At 45.6% G+C, this 15,277-nt stretch overlaps 2 protein-coding genes across 2 annotated transcripts in view; both read right to left on the bottom strand.

Annotated features, from left to right (window-relative positions):
* ELF2 (E74 like ETS transcription factor 2) overlaps positions 1–1,219 on the bottom strand; it is a 106,511-nt gene extending 105,292 nt beyond the window's left edge. Inside the window, exon 1 of the mRNA XM_081813118.1 lies at positions 962–1,219. The gene's annotated coding sequence lies outside the window, so the exon portion shown is untranslated. The remainder of the gene's footprint in view (positions 1–961) is intronic.
* The window catches only part of SETD7 (SET domain containing 7, histone lysine methyltransferase), a 270,085-nt gene that overhangs the window by 9,557 nt on the left and 245,251 nt on the right, over positions 1–15,277 (bottom strand). The gene's annotated exons all lie outside the window — the stretch shown is intronic.

The following is a 15,277-nucleotide window of genomic DNA, read 5'->3' as shown; positions in this document are numbered from 1 at the left end:
GGGGCGTCGGGGGTGGGGGTACGGCTACTCTGCTCGCAAAGCTGCTCCGGCAGTCAGCACCAGCCCTAGCAGAGCCCTCACCGTTCCTTTCCCGCGCCCCCAAAACATCCAGTAGCACGGTCCTAAGGGGACAGCTTCTCCAAGAGAGGATCCAGAAGGCGGTCACTGGACGCGCGTTACAGAGCCCGTTTTTGTTTTGTTTAAAAAACAGATTCCTATCACAGCCAAGCCTCCCTACCCCCGGGGGAACTGGGGGAAGTGGCAGTAGGGGGCCGGCGTGGAAAGCGAGAATAAAAGGATAACCGAGTACAACCTGCCATGCAAGCTAGCCGCGGAAAGAAGGAAAGGTAAGAGGCGGCGATAAGGCCCGACGGGGAAGGAAACTGGTGTCCAGCCCTCCACGCCACCCGGAGCGGCCGGAGCCTCCCAGGTCCCGCCCCGAGCTCGCTGCCCTGCCCCGGCGCCGGCCGCAGCCTCCCGCCCTACCAGACCCTCCCAGGACGCGCTTCCTCCGGAGCCGGACCCCCGCCCTGGCCTCCCCGCGGGATAAGGCGGGTCAGTTTCTGTCCGCTTCTCGGCAGAGGTGACTCGCGCGGAGATGTAAACACAGCGAGACCAGCTGCGCTCAGCCCATCCCCCCACCCCCCCCCGCCGGGGTCCGTAACCTCTTTCCTCAACCCTGCCCCGCGCCTCGCGCTCCCCGCGGGCAGGCGAACAGCGCGCCTTCCCCTTTCTCCAAGTCCCGCTTCCCGACCGTTGCCCGGGGGCACTCAGCCCCCTTCCCCAGCTCCCAGCCGTTGTCACCGCCACAGCCTCCGGAAAACCCTCAGCAAACCCCGGAGCAAACAACACAGGCGCGGGGCGGGGGTGCGGAGGGAGGAGGCGGCACTCGGGACAGCGAGGCTTTATCGCCGCGCCCTCCGCGCTCCCTCCCACCAGCCTCGGCTGCCCGCGCTCTTACCTGCTCTCCGCGTCGCCTGGGAAGACCACGGCGTAGCTTTCCCTCCCGGCAGGGCCGCGGACTAGCACCGCCGCCGCCGTTGGCCGGGCGTCCCGAGGGAGCCAGGGCCTCCCCGGCAGCCCGAGCCGCTCCACTGGGAGAGGAGGAAACAAAACAGCGGCGAGCCGCCCCGCGCAGCGCCCCCCGCCCGCGCCGCCCCACCGATCCCCAACCGCCGAGGCGACAGCAGCGACACAGAGCCCGGCGCGGGGAGCAATGGTGGCCCCCGCCCTCGCCCCGCTCCCGGCCCCCTCCCTCCACCCCCCGCCTCAGCTCCTCCCCCTCGGCCTCCTGCCGCCGCCACCAGGACACTCGAGTCCGCCTCCCCCACCCCGCCCGCTCAGAGCGCTCCTCCCCTCCCCACGCGGCGAGGGGGGGCGGCACCGCCAGTCACCGCAGCGTCTGTCAAACCAGGGCCGGCTATTTATACCCCGCGGGGCCCCACCGCCCCCGGCCCCCACCAGCCCGCCAACCTGCCTCAGTGGCTCTCTCGACTCTTGCCCGCCCCTGATCCCCCAACTTCTCCCAAACCCTCCATCTCAGGTAAAGACTCTGGCCCCGTGTCCCGCTCCCTGCTCGGGGCTCCCCCATCCCACTCGGCTCCAACCCCAGACTGGTGCAGGGGCTCCAAGGCGCGGGCAGGCGCGTGGGGGTAGCGGGACCGCGCGTGCACCTGCAGCGCCCGCCCGCCCCCTTCTCCCAGCTGGCCGGGACCGCACGCACACACCCTCGCCACTCTCTGAAGCCTCCCGCGGGCCCCGCTGTCATTCCAGCCCCAGCTCCAGACTCCCGCCCTTCTCCAGGGACAGCTCCGCACTTGGGCAGTCTGACAGTTACTGGGGGCCGAGGGTTGGATAAACTCCTAGCCCAGAACCCTCCAGTTCTCCACTCCACAGCCTCCGCTAAGTGAAAGGTGGGGGCGCGGGCAGGCCAGAGCGCGCCGCCCACCCCACCCCGCCCCGGCCCCTCCCCGGCCCGTGACGCTCGTGGCGCACCGCCCCTCCAGCCTCGCGCCCTCTGCGCCGCCCGCTCCTCCTCCTCGCTCGCAGGCGCCCGGCCTTGCACACCCGCGACCCCGCCCCATTCCCAGAAATTACCACCCGCCCAACGGCCGGGCCGCGCGGCGGTTGGTGCCCGCGTTTGCTGACGGTCGGGTGGCGGGGCTCAGCGCGCAGCTGCGGAGCGCGGCGGGCGGCCCCTTGGCGCTGCCCCCCGAACTGCGGGCGCCCGCACCAAGCCATTGTCGCTCCTCGCTCGGTCAGCGACGGATAAGTAACTCAAGTCCGAGTATTGTTGCGAGAATGCGGGAGTGTATTGGTGCGGGAGTATTTTGGTCCAAGTGCCTGACGAATTCGAAAATGAAAACCCAGCCGTAGCTGCACGCTTCTGGTTTCCCCACTTTCACACAAAGGGGAACCTTTGAGCCGGGCACTCACGCGCCTTCAAATGCACAAAAGCCAATGACACGGTGCCCTGGACTGTCCGGCGTTTGGAACGCCTTGCTAATGATCTTTCTTACGCACAGTTATGCATATAAACGCAAAGTTATGCCTCAATCTAGTCCCCCGCCCTCCCACCACACTTCGCCGCCGCCGCGTTTTCTTGTATTTGTTAACAAAGAGCGATGACTGTCCCGGTGCGCGGAGGGACTAATTCTAGTCCCCTCTCGGGCTCCTGCAGCCCCACTCCGATAGACCTGGCGCAGTATCCACCAGGTTCATCGCTGGGCTCCAGCCTTAGTCTTTTTGCGGCTCCATAACCAGTCAGAGAAGAAAAAACCGTAAAGAATGTAAGTGGTAGCTGTTCTTTAAAGTAACGTGGGAACCATGGAAATAACCTTAGAGTAGGGCTCAAATGTCAGAGGACTGTCAGCCCCACTGATTGTTCCTGAAGAACCTAAGAATTTAATGATCTCTTTCTTTTTTAAAGCTATTAATGTCTTTTTTATTTACTGGCGGGGGGGGGGCGGGGCACGGGGGTGGAAGTGGGATTCTTCCTATCTGGAAAAGCAACTCTGGTGAGTCCTTAAGAGATTTTTACGTAGGGGAAACCTGGATAGCAAATAGGTTAATCAAACAGATCCTCTTAACTCTAATGAAGTTTTATGGATCCCTTAGTTCTAAAACATGGCGACTCGACGTTCTTTTGAACTAAAGAATTCAAACCTTTAATATACAATAAACTACAAGCATAGCAACCTTTCTAGGGCAGTATTTCTGATCTCATATTTGCTGTAAAATAGGGAACCATTGTCCACTCGATATATGTAAAGAATTAATAATACTATTGCATCTCCGTGACAATAACATGTCATATTAAGGAGGATGCAAGGACAAAGCCTGATTCCTGTAGTTAGGAACAGATCTCATCTGCTGGGTCAAATCATTACTGTTTTCAGCTACCATGAGAAGAAATGTCTCTCTCCTACTGCCAGCTGCAAGTAAACTGGCAAGTCCCAGGTGGATAACAAGGGTAAATAACATTGTTGTTCCCAATTCTTCGGTGCTTCTTCCATGCATGTTCTTTGAAATGTGGCTTTGCAGTTCTAATTAGAGGCAGAAAGTTTCTCCACCCTACTGATGTTGGACTTAGATTATTCCACTTGGTTTTGGCCAAAGGAATATGGGCAGAAGTGACAGTGTAACAATTCTGAGCCTGTCCTTAGATTTTGCATGTTTCTGCTTGCCTCTCCCCCACACCTGTCTTTCACAGTGTGAAGAACATGCCTGGGTAGTCTGCCAGTAAAACAAGAATGAGAGACATGAAGCGGGTCTAGAACCATCCCCAGCTTGGAGCCAGTGACCTGCAGGAAAAAGGAATTGTTTTAAGCACTGTGTTTAGGAGTGTGCTACCCAGAACTAGTGTTCCAATCGCTGACTGGTAGAATAGGAGATGGAACAATCTGCTCTCTTGTCATTAGCCTTAAAGGTGCCAAACTGATGTCTCTGGGGCAGCTCTTCCATAGTGGGTCTTGGAAAGGCACATTCTTTGTGGAAGCCAAGTTTGTAGCAAGGCATTCTAAAACCTCAGACTCAGTAGGAAAGGGATGATGTGGTCAGTGGTCCTAGCTAATGAATAGGGACTATGAGATCTCCAGGTTATAACTAAACTTCTCTTGCTTCTGGGGCGCCTGGGTGGCTCAGTCGGTTAAGTGACCGACTCTTGATTTCTGTTCAGGTCATGATCTCAGGGTCATGGGATTGAGCCCCTCACTGGGCTCCATGCTCTGTGTGGAGTCTCCCTATCCCTCTGCTCCTCCTCCTCATACTCTCCCTCTCTCTAAAATAAATAAATTTTTTTTAATTTGCTCTTCTGTTTTTTTGATATTATACAATTTGTTTTGTAATTAGACAAGTGCTTCACTAATGCATTCTCATCATCAACTTTCAAATAATACAAAACAGACTTTTTAAAAAAAGTCAAGTCTCCTCCTTTCCTTCTCTACTTCCCTTTCCACTCCTCAATCCTGCATATATACCAGTCTTTCCACACCTCTACCCTTCCACAGGCAACCATGAATGATAAGTTAGCATTTCAACTTCCTGACGTTTTTCTGTGCATTTATATACATACACATGTAATTATGTAGACTAACTATAAATGAAATGGTATAATATGTGTATTAGATAGAATGCTTCTGTACTTCTTTTCTCCATTTACCCTTTGTTCTCTCTTACTACCTAAGAAAGTCTTTTTAAAATTTCAGCCTGTCTTCAGTATGATGGGTCAACCAAGAGAAGAGGTTTTCCACTTTTATATCAGAATATTAAAAGGGAAAAGGAGGTTTTAGGGCCAGTTTAGGGATGGGAGTGATAATCAACATGAGGAACACAGAAGACTAAATTCTCCTAGTGCTAGCCAGTAAATCATTTGCCCCTCCCAAACTGGAAATTCTCTTTCTTGGGATAATCCTTGGATACTTTGAGTTAGAGTTGATTAAACAAAGCTATATTCCTTTACAACATTTCGAAGTGAGTAGTCCAAGAGAAGGGAATGCTGTGCTACCTTTTCTGACCTAGCCTCAGGAGTCTCTCTCTCTCTCACACACACACACACACACACACACACACACACACACACACGGCAGTGAGGATTGTTGGAAGCTAGCTACCACAAGGGCATTCTGCACTAGTGAACTTTGAATTACTGACAGTCTTTAAACCTGTTGGATTCCCTCATTACAGATGGGCAAATCCCTAGGTTACCAACAACTATGTAGACTTTACAAGAACAGCGAGAAAAATCTCTTGCTTCTCCTTAAAGAATAAGTAGTTTGGGGGCACCTGGGTGGCTCAGTCAGTTAAGCGTCTGCCTTGGGCTTGGGTCATGATCTCAGGGTCCTGGGATCAAGTCCCACATCCGCTCTCTGCTCAGTGGGGAGTTGGCTTCTCCCTCTCCCTCTCACTCTCTCAAATAAATAAATAAAATCTTTTTAAAAAAATAAGTGGTTCTGGGTGCTATTGTCCAGTTATATCCTGGTATTAACCTACCTTATTTAAAAGTCACTATATCCATCCCTTCCACCACCCCTTTCTGGGCTTCTACAAAGATGATTATTCATAACTCTCCCATACTCTGGTTCTGCAAAGGAACCCAGGCTCCAGACTCACGTTTGTTTTAGGTATCATTTTGCCTTGTATGAATCAGAATCTCTTAAACATTACATATTAAACAAGTTATAAGAGGCTTTCCCCAGAGAATGTTCAAACCACTGGGGACCGGGGGAACATGTTAAGTTTCCAGAATCCAGTGAAACAATTCTTTTTTTTTTTAAAGATTTTATTTATTTATTTGACAGAGAGAGACACAGCGAGAGAGGGAACACAAGCAGGGGGAGTGGGAGAGGGAGAAGCAGGCTTCCTGCAGAGCAGGGAGCCTGATGCGGGGCTCGATCCCAGGACCCTGTAATCATGACCTGAGCCGAAGGCAGACGCTTATCGACTGAGCCACCCAGGCGCCCCCCAATGAAACAATTCTTAAGAATGAAATTTGTACCATCAAATGCAATCGGATAAAATAAGCAGAGAGTACAAAGTTTTGAACATAGAAGGGAAGTTAAATCCTCATAGAAGGGAATTTAAATCCTTCTAAGTCGCATGTGTAATTTTACCATGTACTGTTTTCTAGTAAAATAAGTACGTAAAGTCATTTCATACTTTGAGTTCTTGATATATTTTTAAAGCAGCTTTCTCTTTAAGATAGTGCTTTAGTTGGAAACATTAATGCTATCAACAAATAAATTACTTTTAGCATACATTTTATTGCTTTGTTAAAATACTTCAAGTGTTAAGATGGATTATATTTTATTCTAGTTAGAATTTCTTATATTTTCAATGATAAAACCAATTTTGTAAGCAGATTTGCCTCCTTGTCTTTATTATAAAAATTAAAAATCCAATGAAATGTACATGAAGACATTTTAATAGTGATTTAAGATCATATTAATCTTTAGAGTTTCTGAATAAAATTGGTTTCTTAATAAAATTCAGGATAAATGCCATAGTAGTTAATTAAAACACAAAGATAAATATATTCCATGGGGGAAAGTTCTGAAATAAATTTCCATATTTGTAAGCTGACTAGTTTTCAAGGGTATTTAACTCTGTTTCTTCCATGCTACTAAGTTAAAATGAATTAATAGAAATTTTTCTTTCCATTTATTTCCTGGATCACTCTAAAGATTAGAAAAGCAAACCAAAAGCTTTGTTTTTTCCACTATTTATTTGCTTTCTTCTCTGCAGTTTTTTCCTATTGGTCAGCTAACCAGAGTGGGTGGCATTATTTTAGTAATAGTAAATAATAATGACAATGATAACAATAATATTGACCACTATTAGTATATTGCTAGGTACCTTGTGAGTTTTTACAAGTATCTCCATCTTATAGTTCACATCCAAGGTAAGAAAGGTTAAGCCACTCATTCAAAGTTACACAGTTGACAATAGAGTTAGATATTGAATCCTTCTCTAGAGCCCATGCTCTTAGCCACCAGCACTTCTAAAGTGCAAGTGTGTTTTAACTGTTCATGACCAAACATCAAGGGCAAAAAGTATTGCCCTCTCCTTCAGCTTGGACACCAGCCTCATGTCCTATTCCCCCAAATTCACTGGGCTTGGATGCCACCTTGCAGTTCTACTCACCTCTGCTTGGGTCCTGTTCTGCCTAACATAGCAGATGGTTGAATGTTTCTGGCCATCTTCTCTATCTCCCTCTCTCCAGACACTCCTTCCTCCACTGGTTGCCAACATATTCCCTCTCCTCCAGTTCCTGTTTCCTGTTCTTCCTGTCTGCTTCATTGTGTCTGACTAGACCTCCCATATCTGCTGATGACACTGACCGCTAAGCAAAAGGAGAGAGAGAAATTAGGATCAGGATAAGAAGCCAATCGACATGGAGAATGAATGGGTCACTGTAATTAAGAAGAACAATAATTAGGGCACCTGGGTGGCTCAGTCGGTTAAGCAGCTGCCTTCGGCTCAGGTCGTGATCCCAGGGTCCCGGGATCGAGCCCTGCATCAGGCTCCCTGCTCAGTGCAGAGCCTGCTTCTCCCTCTCCCTCTGCCTGCCTCTCTGCCTACTTGTTCTCTCTCTCTGTCAAATAATTAAATAAAATCTTAAAAAAAAAAAAAGAACAATAATTAAAATGTGAATACCAGGCAGGAAAAAAATGGAATAAATGGGAAGATGTGTTGAGAGTTTTAAAATACTGTGATTCTAGGGGTGCCTGGGTGGCTCATTCGGTTAGGTGTCCGGCTCTTGGTTTCGGCTCAGGTCATGATCTCAGGGTCGTGGCATCCGGCCCTACCACGGGCTCTGTGTTCAGCAGGAGTCTGCTTGAGAATCTCTCCCTCTCCCTCTGCCCCTCCCCTGCTCTCAAGGGTTCTCTCTCTCTCACTGTCTCTCTAAAATAAATAAATAAACCTTTAAAATACCATGAATCTATATGAATGACTGGAAACTCCTATAATGTGAAAGAGAGAGGGAAATAATAATAGTTCCATAGTTAAAAGTTAATATTCAAGGGTTCATGATAGGTATAGTAATTGATAATATCTATACTTACATGTGATCAGAGTCCAAAATAGCAACAAAATACTTTCGAAATTTAGCATCATCTTAATAGTGTTGATTGAATGTGTACTTTCTTTTAACCTTTGATTTTAATCCCCATAAAAACCCTATCAGGAAAGTACTGTTACCATTTGCAGATTATGACACCGAGGTGAAGGAAGAGTAAAGCAACTTTCTCAAGACCACCAGCAAGTGAGTAGTGGAGCCAGGCAGGAGGCACAAGCAGGCTGGCTCCAGACTCCACACTCCCAACAGTCTACTCAGCTTCCTCCTCCTGTGCATTGTCCTCTCCAGGATGGAAGGAGAGACCAGGCCAGCTTCTCCCTATCCTGTGCTCTCCTTATGAATAAGCCAATACCTCTGACCTGTGATTTGAAGAGAAAGGGTCCTAGTCACAATTCAGCAAGCCTAAAAGTGTCTTATATTCGGGATGCGTGGGTGGCTCAGTCGTTAAGCAACTGCCTTCGGCTCAGGTCATGATCCCAGGGTCCTGGGATTGAGTCGCACATTGGGCTCCTTGCTCAGCAGGGAGCCTGCTTCTTCCTCTGCCTGCAGCTCCCCATGCTTCTGCTTTCACTCTGTCTCTCTGACAAATAAATAAATAAATAAATAAATAAATAAATAAATAAATAAATAAAATCTTTAAAAAAAAAGTGTCTTATATTCTACTAGTAGAGAATTTTCAGAGCCCACCTACTAAGTCTGCATTTTTATTTGGTTACCTGGGTGGAGAAAGAAGATTAATGTTTTTTTAAAGATTTTATTTATTTATTTGACAGAGAGCACAAACAGGGGAAGGAGCAGAGGGAGAGGGAGAAGCAGACTCCCCAGGCTCGATCCCAGGACCCTGAGACTTTGACCTGAGCTGAAGGCAGATGCTTAACCGACTGAGCCACTCAGGCGCCCCGAGAAGTAAGCTTTGACAGATGGAAAAGGCAAGGTTGGAGTCTCCAACCTCCAGCTTTTAGTCTTTTAGATCTGTCAGGAATATTATATATTTACTCTGACCCAATTGTTCTACTGTTAAGAACACTGAGGCCTAAAAATAAGTGACTTGCTTTTGTTTTTTGTTTTGTTTTTTGTTTTTTTTAAAGATTTTATTTATTTATTTGACGGAGAGATAGAGAGAGAGCACAAGTAGGCAGAGTGGCAGGCAGAGGGAGAGGGAGAAGCAGGCTCTCCGCTGAGCAGGGAACCGGACGTGGGGCTCGATCCCAGGACCCCAGGATCATGACCTGAGCCGAAGGCAGCCGCTTAACCAACTGAGCCACCCAGGCGCCCCGTGACTTGCTTTTGTTAATGCAGGCAAGCAGAGTTGGAATTCAAATCCAGCTTTTCTTATTTTTACAAGCTCCCTTTTTGAGGTCACTGAGGTGAAAGTTGGGGAAGAGGAAGGTCTTTGGAAATGCTGACACCCTTGAGCCTAATGGGAGAAGTTTAGCAATAACAGCCTCCCTCTCACTGACTAGGTGGAGCAGGGCAGGAAAGGGAGGAACAGAGTAAGATGGTGGGGGCTAAGAAGCCAGGGAGGGGTAGAATGATGGAGACAGGCTTGGATCTGGTGAGGCAGAGAGAGAGAGAGAGAGGTGGGAAATTAAGGAGCCAAGGCAAATCTCAGGAAGGAGCTAAAATTGGTTAGGCAAACTGTGAACTCAAATGTAGGCAGTTATCTACTTTACAGTTGTGTCTATAGCCAGCCATACCCATATGTTCAAAAGTATTTTGTTTTTCAGTTTTTCCTCAAGATGTCCTGTATATTTTTATAAGGTGGTTTATATTTATTATAAGTCAATTTTGGTGTTTTTCCAACATTTCTATGATGGAAAACTTAAATCATTTTTATATTGTTCTATTGAAATTTCAGTCTTTAATATTTTTTATTTATCATTAGCCCAAAGTGCCCTTTAATCACTAACATAGTACTTGTTGAATTAGGCAGGAACTAGATATACTGAACTTCCAAATGACAGGGACTGAGAAGAACAAGGGACAAATTTGTATTGAAGTAAGATGCACATCTGGTTATCAGACCAAATGAGTAGCACTGAGTCTTTTTTTTTTTTTTTAAAGATTTTTATTTATTTATCTGACAGATAGATAGCGAGAGAGGAAACACAAGCAGGAGGAGTGGGAGAGGGAGAAGCAGGCTTCCCGCTGAGCAGGGAGCCCGATGCGGGGCTCGATCCCATGACCCTGGGATCATGACCTGAGCTGAAGGCAGACGCTTAACGACTGAGCCACCCAGGCGCCCCAGCACTGAGTCTTTTTGAGTGTAAAATGTTTAAATGGCAACAGCAGGGGCTTCTGTAAGTTGTCTAGATAACTTGAAAGGAGATTAATGAGTAGTTCACAGGACCATGGTGCATGTGATTGACTTTGCAAAACCCTCTCCCCACAAAAATAAATACCTGGGATCCTGTTTTCCAGTAGTAGGTTTTGGGGTGAGATAAATGAATGAGGTAAAGGAATGAAAGAGTAAGATAAGAGAGCAAGAGTCTTTTGTGTACTCCAGGTATACTCATTGTTTCTATTCTTAGAGCAAAACATTTCATAGATCTAATGCAAGTAGAGCATTGTAACTCTTGATCTCAGGGTTTTAGTTTTGGGCCTCACGTTGGGTGTAGAGATTACATAAAAATAAAATCTTATTTTTTTAAAAAAAAAGAGAAAACAAAGTATGGTAAATTCAGGGCCTAAGGTCATTCAGTATGCTAGGTAACAAGCACTTCACATTTGGGGTGCCTGGCTGGCTCAGTCAATAGAGCATGTGATTCTTGATCTTGGGATTGTGAGTGCAAGCCCCATATTGAGTGTAGAAATTACTTAAATAATCTTTAAAAAAAATCTTCATATTTGTTTTTTTAAATGTTAGAACTTATAAAATTCACATCAATCTGAAATGATTATTATGAGGGTAGTGTATGAAAAATCTTCTTGATGATCATCTCTTGAAGAGATGAAATGTTTTTTTTTAAAAAAATATCCTCGCAGTTGAGCTTTGAAATGTTATAAAGGAATATGACCTCGCTTAATCAAATATAATTCAAAGCCTCCAAGAATTAGCCCAAGAAAGTGAATTTCCAGATTGGGAGGGACAACAGATTTACCCACTACCACTCTGAGAATTTCGTCTTCCCTGTGACCCTCACTTTGATGATCACTTCCAGTCCTGTACTGAGCCGTAAATGCTGTGCCTCCCAATTAACATTTTTGTTGTACTTCCTACTTTCATCTCATTAGTTGTGAAGCTCTCTAGCTTTTCCATCCTTTCTCCTATACTTTCATTCTTACTCAGGACCCCTGTAGTTCAACATCAAGGGAATGCCTTTGGGGTTTGACCTGCTCAGAGCCAACCCCATTCTCTGATAACCAGGCCTTGGTCCTGTCCCCAGGCAGCCACGCTATGCCATGTGACTTTGCTCTCTTTGACTAAAATTGACTGATTGAACTGATTGAACTTTGCTCTCTTTGACTAAAATTGACTGATTGAAGGTGTACCTCATCTAAACAGGGTCTATCATGTTTGTTCTTCCAGGAATTTGGAATTGGAACCAACAGACCATCTACTCTTTCTTAATGTGTCTGGAAGCTTGTGTATATGTATGTTGGTAGTTGTGGGAGAGCCATAGTCTACCGTATGAAAACTAAGAACAGGGAAAGCTAAGCCTGTGGCTCAGCCACAAGCAGAAGCAGACAATAGAAAGCAACAGAGAAGTATGTGGGTTCCTGGTAGCCTTCCAGATCCAATTGGTTCCAGTGGCTGGGGATGAATCCAACTTTTGTAGGGCCTAATGCTTATATAATTTGGGTGCCTACGTTGAAAAAAATAGAAAATTATGAACACAGAATTGGGTGTGAATACACATACTTATTTAGAATAGGAAATAAATCACAAAAAAAGACAGATTTTTAAAAGCTGATCAATATCTCAAGTATTATAAAATCCAGAAAAATGAAATATGTGATACTATTTTTTTTTAAAGATTTTATTTATTTATTCATGAGAGACAGAGAGAGAGAGAGGCAGAGGGAGAAGCAGGCTCCCAAGGAGCAGGGAACCCGATGTGGGACTCGATCCCAGGACCCTGGGATCATGACCTGAGCCGAAGGCAGACGCTTAACCATCTGAGCCACCCAGGCGCCCTATGCGATACTATTTTTATTAATCAACTGCCTGACATGCCTCTATAGTAATTTTATTACATTCACTGGCTACATATTCTTTCATTGCTTCTCCATGTGATGAGTTTGCAAAAAGAAAGAATTGCAAATAGAATATATACAAAGATAATTAAATTTTTTGTCTAGCGTAGAATATTAAAATTTGTCTTTTTAAAAATTGTTTTAAAGATTTTATTTATTTGAGAGAGAGCAGAGTGAGAGAGAGAGAGCGAGTGCTGGTGATGATAAGCAGGGGGAGGGGCAGAAGGAGAGGTAGACTCCCCACTGAGTGGAAAGCCCAACATGGGGCTCTATCCCAGGACCCGAGCTGAAGGCAGCTGCTTAATCCACTGAGCCACCCAGGCGCCCCAGCAAGTGTGTTTAAATGCTGCAACTAAAGATTAGAAACGGTTCATCTAAACCATGAACCTAAAAAAAAAGACCAAACAAAACCATTGACTGTTGCAAAATACTGAAGTAGTCTACAACTTCAGGTACTGTGGAGGCAGCTGTCCCCAATTCCAACTCTCTCCCAACAGGAAAAAATAGCCAGTTGTGGCTGGTACAGACGCCAGAAATAAGTGAATGGAGAGAAGTGATCTTAACCAACTGTGGTTAAAATGTCCCACTTTTACGAAGTTTACAAAAACACTGTAAGTATATTGGCGGGGCCCATCCCAGGTTCTCTATAGCCGTCAGTTTAAGTAAGAAACCCTAAACTTAAAGCTTATTAACCTGAGGCCCAGCTGCCCACCTGCCCCAACGTTTTCTGAATCATCTCAGTTCCCTTATAAAATACTCTCCTTTTTGGCTTAGGCTACAATAAGTTGGTTCCCATTTTTTGCAAACCAAAGCGTTTCATGCAAGACTTTATTATACTATTATATTTTCTCCAGATTACTACATTAGACCTGTAACTAGTATACTTTTTTTTTTTAAGTAAGTTCTACACCCAACATGGGACTCAAATTCACGACCCCAAGATCAAGAGTCCCATGTTCTACCAACTAAGCCAGCCAGGTGCCCTTCTAATTGGTATACTTAATGCTGTTTCCAAATCCAATTGGTTTCATACATCCCTGCCAGATTAATCTTCTTAAAGCATAGCTCTGATGATGTCCTTACTCAGAATCTCTGAGTACATACTCCCCAACTTGGCACTGGAAGTGATGGGGTTCAGGACACACTGCCCCAAAATTTGGCACCTTGGCATATTAAATATTTTTTTGGCATGTTAAATATTTTAAGCTGAAGGAGTTTGATAAAATGGCAGAAGCAGGAGGGTCACTCTGACCTCCTATCCCCATCCCATAAAACCCTCTGTGAGAAGTGCCCACTCTATACCTGGAGGAAAGGAGCATCCTTATCTCTGAAGACAAAGGAACGCTAAGAAAAATCCTAACAAACTGGCCTTGCTAAGTTTCCCCTGTTTATTACAATTACATCATACTCCTTAACCTATCATATTCTTCTATTACTGTCCTCTCTTCATCAAAGCTAGCATAAAAGAACATAGGTCTAATTGTTTCTTTGGGTCTTCTTTACTGTATGAAGATTCCTGGGTCACGTAAAACTTACATTAAATAAACGTGTTTTATATATATGTATATATTATATAATAATAATTATATTATTATATAATATATTAATCCTGTTAATCAGTCTTTGTCCACTTACTTTTCAGACGCAGCCAGGAACCCTAAGAGGATAAAGGAAAACTTTTTCCTCCCCTACAAAGGCCTCTGTAAAATGGCCCACTGCCTATGTATGTTACCAGGTTTACTTTCCAACACTTTCCTTGATAAAGTCTTGGCAACAGCCACAGTGGCTCTCACTCATCATGCCCTGAGCCCTCCCACCCATCTGCCTTTGCTCAGGATCCCCCTCCCACATATAACTCCCTCTCTTGGCTCTGGGTGTCAGAGCTACGTATCCTTCAGAGTCTATCTCAAATACCCTCTCCTTCGTAAACTTTTCCCTAATTTCCCAACAAACTTTCTGTCCCCCACACTGAGTGCAACTTTTCCCTTCTCTTGACTCACCGGAGCTTTTGTTTCCTACTTTGCCAATGACACCATATTTTGCCTTAGTTTGTAGTGATTGTACACAGTAGCCTCACATCTTACATAGGGGGTACGCTCCAAAGTCAGCGAGCAAGGGGGAAAAAAAAGTTATAGTCCAGAAAATTCCTGGAAATTCCTTATGAGGTGCCAATTAGAGAGCAACTTACTGCTCTCCCTGGGTCAGCTGCACTCTCCTTCAGCATTGAAAGACATCACTGTTGTACCCCAGAGGAAATGAATTGGCCTTCATTGAGAGACCCTCTTATATAAGTATTACCACATCTTCAAAGCTAAAATCACCCTCAGCTCGGCGAAATATCTGCCCTATGAGCATCACAGGAACCGAGCAGGACAGTTGTTCATTTTCCCATAGCACACTCCCTCCAAAGCAAGGCCCACAGAGGAGAGTGAGAGGAGGAACTGCCTCCCCATTTAATTTTTCTTTCATTCTCTCAGTGCAGATAGTTGAATTCATGTAAATTAAATGCACAAAGAATGGGATTTTATAGTAGAGAAAATACTTAAGAGTGTCTAAGGTACAGACTCTGGTACTAGACTAAGTGAGTTCGATTCCTGGCTCTACCACTTACCAGACGTGGAACTCGGCCAAGGTATATAATCACTTACTTTCTTACACCCCACTTTACATCTGCAGAAAGGAACAATAATGGGGCCCAGTTAATAAGCTTGTTGTAAGGATTAGGTTAATTGATCTATAAAGTCATACTACATGTCATCTAGGCTCTACATGAAAATTAAATGAGCTAATATAAATAAAGCACTTAGAACAGTGTCTTGGCATATATTAGTACTCGATATTACCTATTAGTATTACTTGTCTGTCTGTCTCACTTTCCTCATATGTTTGTAAAGTATTAAATGAGGGGTGCCTGGGTGGCTCAGTCGTTAAGCGTCTGCCTTCGGCTCGGGTCGTGATCCCAGGGTTCTGGGATCAAGCCCTGCATCAGGCTCCTTGCTCGGC

The sequence above is a fragment of the Leptonychotes weddellii genome, chromosome 2, assembly GCF_054177405.1.
Source record: "Leptonychotes weddellii isolate Sample4059 chromosome 2, ASM5417740v2, whole genome shotgun sequence".
In the NCBI taxonomy this organism is placed as follows: Eukaryota; Metazoa; Chordata; class Mammalia; order Carnivora; family Phocidae; genus Leptonychotes; species Leptonychotes weddellii.
Note: the sequence above shows the minus strand (reverse complement) of the source record. Positions and strands in the feature narration are given on the sequence as shown.